At 42.8% G+C, this 11,285-nt stretch overlaps 1 protein-coding gene across 4 annotated transcripts in view; it reads left to right on the top strand.

Annotated features, from left to right (window-relative positions):
• The first annotated feature begins 25 nt into the window (after positions 1–25).
• The window catches only part of XRCC4 (X-ray repair cross complementing 4), a 143,235-nt gene continuing 131,975 nt past the window's right edge, over positions 26–11,285 (top strand). The window contains exons 1-3 of one of the 4 annotated variants that reach the window (XM_058043507.1): positions 249–288; positions 7,799–7,871; positions 10,728–10,821. The gene's annotated coding sequence lies outside the window, so the exon portion shown is untranslated. The other 3 variants (XM_058043508.1, XM_058043506.1, XM_058043509.1) reach the window with 3 other exon arrangements.

Below are 11,285 nucleotides of genomic sequence, written 5' to 3'. Positions count from 1 at the left end.
GGACGTGGCGCGGATTGGCCGGCGCGGCGCAGGAGGAAGTGGCGGCGCGGGAGGTAGGTCGGGCGGCCCGCCCCGCGCGCGCCGGCACGGCCGGGACTGAGGGGAGCGTGGGCGGGGCGGAGGGGCTGTGTCCCGCTGTGGGGATAACGGGATAACCGGATAACCGGGATCCGCCCTGCTCTGACCCCGCCCCGGCACTGAGGGCAGCGGCGGGAGGCTCGTGTCCCGCTGTGAGGGCAGCCGGGATAACCGGGGTTCACCTCTTCAGTGACGGCTCAGTGGGACCAGGTAACCCGGCTAGTGGATGCAGGGAAGGCTGTAGATGTTGTTTACTTGGATTTCAGCAAGGCCTTTGACACTGTCTCCCACAGCACACTCCTAGACAAAGTCGCAGGCCGTGGCTTGGACAGGAATACTCTTTGCTGGGTTCAGAACTGGCTGCATGGCCGGGCCCAGAGAGTGGTGGTGAATGGTGCTGCATCCAGCTGGTGACCAGTCACCAGTGGTGTCCCTCAGGGGTCTGTGCTGGGGCCAGTTCTGTTTAATATTTTTATTGATGACATGGATGAGGGTTTAGAGTCTTTTATTAGTAAATTTGCAGATGACACTAAACTGGGAACGTGTGTAGATCTGCTAGAGGGATGTAGGGCTCTGCAGAGAGATTTGGAAAGGTTGGATGGATGGGCAGAATCTAATGGGATGAAGTTCAATAAGTCCAAGTGCTGGGTCCTGCACTTTGGCCACAATAACCCCCTGCACCGATATAATCTGGGGACAGTGTGGCTGGACAGTGCTCAGGTGGAAAGGGACCTGGGGGTGCTGGTTGACAGTCGGCTGAACACGAGCCAGCAGTGTGCCCAGGTGGCCAAGAGGGCCAATGGCACCCTGGGCAGTGTCAGGAACGGTGTGGCCAGCAGGAGCAGGGAGGTCATTCTTCCCCGGTACTCAGCACTGGTGAGGCCTCACCTGGAGTATTGCATCCAGTTCTGGGCCCCTCACCTTAGGAGGGATGTTGAGATGCTTGAGCGTGTCCAAATGAGAGCAACGAGGCTGGTGAGGGGCTTGGAGCACAAGCCGTGTGAGGAACGACTGAGGGAGCTGGGGTTGTTCAGCCTGGAGAAAAGGAGACTCAGGGGTGACCTCATCACTCTCTTCAACTTCCTGAAGGGTGGCTGTAGTGAGTTGGGGGTCGGTCTCTTTCTCCGGGCAACAACAGACAGAACAAGAGGACACAGTCTCAAGCTGCACCAAGGGAGATACAGGCTAGAATTAAGGAGGAAGTATTTTACAGAAAGAGTGGTCAAATACTGGAATCATCTACCCTGTGAGGTGGTGGAGTCATCATCCCTCAAAGAGTTTAAAAAAAGACTCGATGCGGCACTTGGTGCCATGATCTAGTTGAATTGTTAGAACATGGGTTGGACTGGATGATCTTACAGGTCTCTTCCAGCCTTGAATTTCTGTGATTCTGGGATTCTGTGACTGAGGGGAGTGAGGGAAACCCCCCGATCGTGTCCCAGTGCGGGGACAGCCGGGATCACCGGCATAACAGGGATCAGCCCTTCAGTGACCCCCACTGGGACCGAGGGGAGCCCCGACCGTGTCCCGGTGTGGGGACAGCCGGCATTACCGGGATAGCCGGGATCACCGGGATCAATCCTTGGCTGGCCCCGCACCAGCAGTGAGGGGACCTGAGGGGAACTCGTTCCTGGCCCGGTTTGAGGACAGTCGGGACAACCAGGATGACCGGGATCAGCCCTTCATTGACCCTGCACCGGGCCGTGGGGGCCGCGTGTCTTACTGAGACAAAAAAAAAAAAAAGGCAAAAACCAAAAAAAACAAAAACAAAAAAACAACCAAAAAAAAAAAAAATAAAAAAGAAAAAAAACCCCAAAAAACGAGAAAAGACCCCACAAACAAACAAAAACATACAAAATACAAAACCCCCCACAACAATTGGTTCTTTTGGTGTGTTTTTTAGGTGGTTTTTTTTTTGGTTCATTGTTATTCGGCTCCCAGCGCTGTTGCCTCACCCTTGCGTCCCTGAAGTGCGAGCCACCGGCTACCGAAGCCTTAATAACATAAAAAACGCCTTAATAACATCATGAATGCCATAATGAGGCTATTTCTTAATTAGGGCCCTCTTATTTATGTAGTTATATAGGGAGAACCCAGGCTGTCATCCCCTGGTCTATTGTATTTTGGATTTTGTGCTACGTTGTTTCTCTTGGAGCTTGTCATCATCTTTTCTGTAGCTGCACCTGCCCCAGAATTTCCAACTTTTTTTTTTCCTCCAGGAGATTTTTTTTGTTTAGTTATATTGTTTTGTTTATGTGTTTTTTACGGTGTAATCTTTGATGCTGTGAGAGCTCAGTAAAATGAAGAAGTCGTCACTGTAGAAGAACTTCATAGTGATGACTTTTGGTGTTTAGGTGCCTGTTACTGTAATAACAAACACCTGAACCTGTTTCTCCTTGTAAATGTGGTTTTAAAAGCATCACCCCTTCACGAGGTGGTGGCTTGGTTTTTGGGATCTGTGTCATTTTCTGTGTTTCAGCACCAAATTTGTGCCCTCTGCTGAGTGCGGGACAGTTTCTGCTTTTTTTTCTTTGGTGAGGGTAAACAGATTTTTTTTTTCTTTCTCTAAAATGACATTTTGAGGTAACATTTGACATGCCTTGTGCAGCTGCTGTGGGAGGCTGAGGATTGATGTACGTGTATGAAATGCATTTATCCCATGGAATTGAGGCCGTGATTTACTGAAGGAGTTTGGGCTGAATGAGACCTACACAGCCCACTTAAAATGCTGTTTATGTCTTCTACAGAGCAGCTTCCTTAGCAGTAGTAGATTTGGTGACTGTCAATTGACAGACCTCTGTGAAATCGTGGTTTCAGATTCATAATCACCAAAATTTACCAGAATTTACTGGGATGTCACCAGCACGATCAGGTGTAGGGTTTGAGGTGGGTTCTCTTGTGTGACTGTTTTCTATCCTGTGCACTCCAGGCACTGTGTTGATTCTGGATTTGCTCTGATTCTTCTCTAGATTGTTTAGTGCTATAAAGGTTCTTTCCATTGCAGATTTATCCATCTGTCTAACAGGTAGTGTGCTCATTTTCTCACATTCAAACATCTTATCCCTGTCACTGAATTAAATTCATTGGATTGGTTTCTTTCCATCACGTGTCCAAGTTTTGGATTTAAAAAAAAAAAAATTACAGTCATAAAGACAATTCTAAAAATAGCCTTTATTACCTAGGATAGCTTCACTTTGAAGTGTTTGGATGATGTTACATTGAAGTATGTTTGTAAAGAGAAGTAAATAGTTAATATAATCACTGACTGGTTCAGCCTCTGATGGTCAACATGATTGAAGACTTTAAAGGCAGGAATACTTTTGAATTTTTCTTTTTTGGAATGCCAGAGATAGAAAGCAAAAACTGGGTTCTTTTGCCTGCTTGGACTCATTTCTGGATGCTCAATATGAATTAGAAACTCAAATTGAAAATACTCTGTAAGGTCCAGGCAGACTCTAGCTGTCAGTCCTTGTTCACACCATAGCCAAGCCTGGTTTCAGGTGGTCATCTACCTTCCTCTAGTGTAGTTTTGTTTGCAAACATGCCATTTTATGATGGATTTATTACAATTTTTCTACTTTGACAGTTTCTGGCAGGCTCCCACCTGAAACCCATTGGAGATCTTTGCAAAAAATGCTCTTTGTTTACCCTAAATGTTTAATTTCCCAGTGAGGTTTCCAGCAGTCTCAGCTATTCAAAAGGGAATTTTTACTGATCATGTGCTGTGTTAAAATGATTTCAGGTGAACAATTTGCTGTGGTGGGAAAAATGCCATTTATAGACTTTGTGGGAACCTTGGTGGCATAACCGAAAATATTGGTGCACCTGGCCTGGAAGTGTTTTCTGGGATACTGTGTGATAAGCGTGGGATATTGACTGGAATATCAGCTTTCAGATGGTGGTGTTCCAGATTCCCTTGTACTATCTTCCTCCTCCCTATTCATATCTTGTCATGGAGCTGGGCCAGACTGGGTGGTGTTGTCTGCAGGAATGGGCTGGGTGAAAATCAAAAACTAAATCACAAGTGTAAACAGCTACATTGATCTACGTAGCAATATTCAGATATTTAAATAAAAGCTTAGGATGAAGACTGGATTTTTTTGTTGTTGTTGTTAGGTCTCTTAAGAGCAGTTTTATGGTCATGGCTGTGTTTCCTGGTGTTGAGAAATATTTTAGTGGTGAAAGGTTTTCATACTGCTCTGTGGAGTAGAGCACACCAAGGAATTTGTGTCTACAGTGAAAGGTAAAAAAGGTTTAACCTCTAGGCTGTTCCCACATGCAGGAAGAATTACCACAAAACAATGACAATTGCATGTGGAAGCCTGGTTTTTATCTTCTGTGTGTTTTCCCTTTTATCAGGAGGAGGATTGGAGGGAATGGTTTTAAAAATATCACAGGCGGGTGACTGGCAGGTACATCCACATAAATAAGTTTTTCTGCTTAACACATCCATGTGTGTGTATGAGGTGGAAAAAACATTTGAAAATAAGCTATAAATGCAGTCATTTGGGGTTTTTTTGAGAAATGCTGGTTTGAGTGACTGGCAAAAAGCTGATACTGCTTTTCTTTTCTTTGGCTTCTGTGTGGTGCCCACATCTGTTATTCCCAGGATCTTCAAACACGGGCATGAAAACTTACAAACTTATTTGCATTTTTGCTACTGCTACAAATTTTTTTTGCTACTGCTACAAATTTGCTGTGCTCTCGGTCTGGAGTGAAGAGGCGGTGGAACACGAGGGGTTTGCATTTTGCAGGCAAGCCTGCTGTGGGTAGGTGGTGTTCTCTGTGCTGACAGTGGCAATTGGAGCGTGGTGTTTTGTTTGCTAACATCATTTTGAAAGGAAAAAAAACCCAAAAAACAAACCCAACAACAAGCAAAAGACAATCCCCCATCTACATGTAGGTTTGGCTTCTCTTTCTCTTCATTTCTGTGCCTCTGCCTGTCACCTAGCAGAAGTGCACTTAATATTCACTGTGGTAGGATGGGTCTCAATAGCTGTGAAAGGCTTGGAATTTGCAGCTGTTCTGAGCAGGAATGAACCTCATTCTTCATGTCAGGGGTGCTTTGGCCTGGTATTTCAACCATACATTTAACACAAAGTTATGCACAGGGTGATGCCTGGTGGGGAGTGTTCCTACTGCCCTGGGAATTCCTGCACCTTAAAATTTCTGCTTTTTGTGGCAGATTTCATGTGTATACAACTGATGGGCTGATGCAAAGGGTACGCCATCACTTAGAAAGATAATCCACATTACAAAAGCACTCAAGGTGAGGCGGCCTTGATGCAGAAATAGTGATGCTGTGCCTGACATGGGTGGCCTCAGTGCCCCTCTGACAGAGACAGTCCCCGCTGCTGGTGTAGAGCAACACTGGATGTCTTGCAGTGCTCTGTTTTGACCAAAACCCACCCATTTCTGTACAGATGAGATAATGTAGGTGGTTTTCTATGCTGCACGTTGGCTTCATTAAAGCAGTATAGCAAATATTTGTGCTGTGTGCTGTGGGTGTGCCGTGGGCCTTGCAGGGTCACTTGCTGTTTTGTCTCAGTGCCTGTTTCTGATGTGCTCGTTATCTTGCAGTGCTGCCACTTGAGGATGAGAAATTTTAATCCCTAACTCTTGTCACCTAGGGCTTAGCAGGAGGTGGAGAATGTTTTTCAGGGGTTGTGTTAGAGCTCGGGAGCCCCAGATGAAAAAGCAGCACACGTCCTTGAGTGAGTGGAACCACCCATAGCTGAGGGTCAGATTTTCAAGGACTCAAAACCATTATCTGATTCTTCAAGGTTAGTGGGATGCAGCTGTGATTTCTTCACTGTTACATTTGGCAGAAATGTAACACAGTGCTTGCTGATGTGGGGAATGCATAAAATCGTGCATAAATTCTGAACCAACATCACTAAATCACCAAGATTCCACTTTCGACAGCTGTTGTCAAATAGCATTAAATGGTTCTTAAAATCACTTCTTTTCCACCAAAATGAATAATTTCTCTAGTTGTATCCCTGACTTGAGCTGTGGCCCTTTCCTGGGTCAGGAAACAACGGCCTTCATCTCCTGCTCTTTGTCATCAATGTCTTGTGGATCTCAGTCTTCCCCAAGTCCCTTCCCTCTGTTTATGAGATGGAAAAAAGGGAAAGGTGGCAGAAACCTCCTGTGAATTTGAATATTATTCATAGAACATAGTATCAGATAGTGCAAATGGTAAGGACTGCTGTCCAAGATATGTCAAGGTACAAAACACTCACTGAATTATGTATGGTGTCATGTTGACACAAGCTAAGGTGAAATTTAGGAGATAATTACTAAACAAATTGCTGCTGTTTGCTAATCTAACACAGTCAAATCTGATCAACGCAAAAGAACACATCTTATAGTAAAAGTTCCAATGGGAAAAAAAAAATCATGCTCAAGTGTGTTTTGAGCAAAGGCCTCTGGTGCTACTGCTTTCTAAGGTGTACTGGTGATTGCATAAAACATTTTTTTTATTAAATTGTCCAAATTTACAGGGCTTGGAAAAGCCTTGGAATATTTCTGCATCTGCTCTGCAGACTGTTAGGTGGCTTTTCTGGGCAGGGATGTCCTGTGGCAGAGCAGACACCTAGAGTACAGATTGTAAATAAACAGAAAAAAAAGGAGACTGATCAGATGTGACTTTTAGGAGTGCAGAGACTGAGAACTTTTGTGCCCTTGATCTAGACATCAGCCAAATTGCTTGCTATCTTGGGACAGAAAAATTAATGGAACTAGAGGAAGAGTGAGGCTGTATATCCTATCACAGGCTCCGCTTGTTTCTTTTTTGTGCGTGTGTTTTTTTGATTTTTTTTTTTTTTTAATAAATGATTCAAATAATTATGAAAGGGATTGTTTGTTAACAGGTCTACAAAGGGGTTTTAGAGGCCACCCTGTTCAGTACAGAAGCTGGACAGGATAGAGGGAGCCTGGGGCTTTCCAAACGCTGTCAGCTGTGTCAGGCTTGGGGTGAAACCTCACAAAATCCCGGGGAGAGATTTGTGCTGGCTGAGCCAAGCAGGGGAGCATCAGACTCTGGTGTGGAGGCTTGTATTAAATTACTCCAGCTGAGAAAATTAACCTTAATTTTCAGAGTCCAGCACACAGCAGGCACGGACTGGGAGACGGGGCAGAAATGGTAATTTCTCTGAAAGCTGACGTGGAGGATAATTGTTTTAGGAAGCAAGAGGCAGGGAACTAACATCTTGTGTGTCTTGGAAATGCAGTACTTGAGTAATGTTTTATGATCTCCTGAAGGCAGTATTAGAGGGAAGGGGTTTTTCTCCCTGTGCTTGGTCAGACAAGTCTATAGATTAAAAATGTGCCTTATATGTTATAAATTTTTTACTCTTGTCTGTTGCAGGGATTTGTTTTATTTGCCCTGACTGTCCTCAAACTAGATGTTTTTTTTTCCTTTTCTTTAAGTAAAGAGGTAGCGGAGGAATTTTTTAGTATGTAGTCTTAATTTGAGGTTATTGTTTTGAGGTTGCAAAATAAAAATACTCAAAATCCAATAAAATAATACTGCAAAATCAAAATACTTTTGAGGGTGCAAAATAAATAAGGGCATTTGTAGTGCTGAAAGAGAGGAAGATGCAGAGGCGGGTTCTTTATCTAAAACTGCACTGGAACAGTTTGTTGGAGCTGTGGAGAGGAGACTCCTGTGTTCAAAGGCTGTTTTTGTAATAATCATGTATCTGCATTATTTCAGGGCCATTGTGATTGCTCACTGTTGTGTTTCAGGTACTGAGGTGCAGCTGCAGTTGGGAGCCAGAAACACAAAGGTGAAGGGCCCCCCTACATAAACTGAGACGTGTTTTTAAATATTTATCCCTTCTCTGCTGCTTCTGTGCCCCACTCCCCGTGTTTTATGTCGTCATTAACTTACCTGGGAAAGCAACAATTTACCCTGAGACCTCTGTGGTGTTTCACATCTCTGCTTTGTTGCAATCTGAGTGTTAGGATCTCCGGCTTGTGTCTGCCTGGTTCAGTGCCAAAGCAGTTCTGTGCTGTATTTTCCTAATGAGTTCTTAATTGCCCTCTCAGCTCAAGTCCCAGTGGCATTTTTGCACTGGTCTGCCCCTGCTGTGCCCTCATCTCGGCCTGCAGGTTTCCTTTCACGCCTGTGCAAGCATTCTTTAGGAGTTGTAAGGGAACACTAATAGTGAAAAGCTGCTTTCCTAGAGCAGACCCCCTGCCTGGCATCAAGTGTCTTGGGTAAGGGTTAAATTTTCCAGTAGGGTTTTGTTCTGGTTTTTATTTTTTTTTCCAGTCCATAGTAAGAACCAAAACAAAACAAAACAAAACAAAACAAAAAAAACAACAACAAAAAAAAAAAAAAAAAAAAAAAAAAAAAAAAAACAAACCAAAAAAAAAACCCAAAAAACCCAGAAAACCCCACATGAAAAGAGTCAAGTAAATTGCTTAGAAAAGCAGTGAGCTGATGAGTCTTGAGAGGCTTTTTTTTTTTTTTTTTTTTATGTACAAAACTTGTGATGCTGAACATAAAAGTGACTCCTGTGAAGGTCTTTCTGCCCTTTTCCCTTTCCAAATGTGGTTTGTAGCACAAACCAGTAGATTTGTAAGTGCTGGGTGAGGGTGTAGAGTGAGTGGCTTCAGAATTTTGGGTGGAACTGTGTCCTCATTTATTTTATCTATTTTTTTTTTTTTTAAACAAATCTACTTGTTTGCTCAGAGATTGGTGAGGTTGTGGGATTTGTCCCCTCCTTGTTAAAATCTTGTCACATGCCATGATAGGAACTGGTGCTTCTGCCCTGCTTTGATTTGTCAGATGTGGATTATCACAAAGCCTGAGCTAAACCCAAGCTGAACCTGTGCCCATGTGTGGAAACAGCTGAAATTGGTGCTCAATATTGGTCTTTTTGCCTTATCTTCAAGCTCAGCCTAATCCATTAGCAGAGTAATTAATGTTGAATGCCAAGTAATAAACATAGCTGGATAAAGAGCTGCAAAATTGAAATTTGGCTGCATTGAAAGTGAATGTCTCAGTTCCTTGGGAATTGTTCTTGTTTTATGAATTATTTTTACGTGAGGGTCAGGTGAAGCAAAATTAATTACAATTCTTAAATTAATAAATTCAAGCCATATGAGCTCTTTGTTTTCAGGGATTTTAGTGTTGCATTTTCTAATAGATAAATAGCAGATGGAAAGAAAAAACATAATAAAACTTGGGTTAAGTGAAGACTGGGTAATGCAGGAATTTTCTTCAAAGAAAATGCCTGAGGAAACTGTTTAGTAAGATAAAGCAATTTGGAGCCTAGGCCTATTTTTTATTATTAATTTGACAGGGACGGGAAATTAAAATAATCCATCTCTTTGAAAAGTCTTGGGTGTAGAGGTGGGAGGAGAGAAAGATATGTAAGCCTTCATATTTATACCTGCCCTTGTCCCACTGAAGTGGCAACATTTGGTGAGACTTGTTTTTCCAGGTTACTGGGCTCAATTTTTCAAAACTCCTCAGAAAATCCTACACACAGAATTACATCCATCCGTATCTACCTGACACTGATTTCTTTCTTTCACTTATCTTTGTGTCAGAATGGGCGCTCTTGCCGGTGGATCTCTTGTGGATTTGACAGTACTAAATTTATTTGACTTTAAAAAGAAGAAAAAAGGGGAAAAGGAGCAAAAAAGGCCAACAGACTTAGTGGAATCCGTTGCTCAGTGATGTCAAGTCAGACATTTAGAGAAACACATCAGAGTGAGTGGAATTGCATAGGTCTGTGTGGGGACTGAAAAATAGAAAACAAAGGAAATCTGTGCGACAGATTTGTATTGAATATCCTGATAATATTTAATCCTAAAGAAGGCAGTGTTTTGGAAAACAGATGATACCTCAGCCAGACTACGTTGTTATCCAAATATACATCAAAAACACATATGTATTGGGGTATTTTTGGATGGACGAAGGGTAATTAAAACATGCTGCTTTTTTTTTTTTTTGTTTGTTTGTCCTCCCCCCAAAAATGTCCTCAACTTTACTGTCCTCAAATGGATGATACTAAGGTACTGAAAACTGCAGAGATGCTTTTAAAAATATGACTAAGAGACTTGGAATTCCCAAATCTTTGTTCTCACTGACTGCATACATTGGGCTCAAAGGTTGTGGCTGGCACAACTTCCATTTTCTGTTTTATATCTGTACAACATACAGCAATTTTAGTGCTGTCTTTTCAGAGAAATTACGTGGAAAATGATATATATTTGGAATGTGTGTCTTTTTTTTTCTTTTTTTTTTTTTCTTTTTTTTTGAGGAGGAAGTGAATTATTTTTCTTAATAAGTACCCTGTGGTTTTCAAGTGAAGGCACTGTGCCACCACTGGCTTTGGTAGGACCTTGTAAAGCCAGGGTGTTCTGCTGCCAAGTTGGAATTATAAAGTATTTGTTGGGACTTGCATCTTCCAGGAGCAGCAGAGAAAGGGAGTCTGGGTCTCTGAGACACGCCTTGCTGACTTTTCATCCCAGATCTATCCTCTGCAGGCTGGGCTGGTTGTTGCCTTTGATCTTTGCTGCCTTCCATATGCACTTTTTGGTAAAACTTCACTACTAAAACTCACTTTTTCAACGGGAAACATGACAGTTCCATGACTTATTTTTACTTTTATTTTGTTCTTTTGCAGGTTTGTAACATTCAGTTGGTGTAAGCTGGCTTATCCATGCATCTTGGAAAGTGAGGATTTGCTGTTAGTTTTGGGAAGAATTGTTACAAAAAGGGTGAGAAAAAAAGGGTCTGCCCCTTTTATAAATCTGTCTGCATACTTGCTAGTATATACTAGTATAATTGCCCACTTTGGTGTTTATTTTAATACACTGAAGGCCTTTTTTTTAACCTTATTAGAGCTTAATGTAGATGGTTGTAAGTGAGCTTGGCAAGGCTGGATGCCTGCAGTGGGTAGTGGGTTAGGCCTGAGACTTCAAGGGGATGAAAGACACCAGGGTGGGCTTTGCCTCCAGGCTACAATTAAGATCAAGGCTTGTTAGTAAGATTCCTACTATAAAGGTTGTTGACTGTCTGCTTCCTTCTGTTTCTCCTCATTTTTCAGCTGGTGACTGTAGCAAATAAGCCTGACAAGGGTTGTTCCTTATCGTGGATTCCAGATCTCCTGTGGCAAATCTTCCATATACTATTGTCCCCATGGAGCCTGACAAGCTCAGAACTAATTTGTTTTTGGTTTTTT

Source organism: Melospiza georgiana, chromosome Z (genome assembly GCF_028018845.1).
Source record: "Melospiza georgiana isolate bMelGeo1 chromosome Z, bMelGeo1.pri, whole genome shotgun sequence".
NCBI lineage: Eukaryota > Metazoa > Chordata > Aves > Passeriformes > Passerellidae > Melospiza > Melospiza georgiana.
The sequence above is the reverse complement of the archived record's forward strand: the minus strand, read 5'-3'. Positions and strand labels throughout refer to the sequence as shown.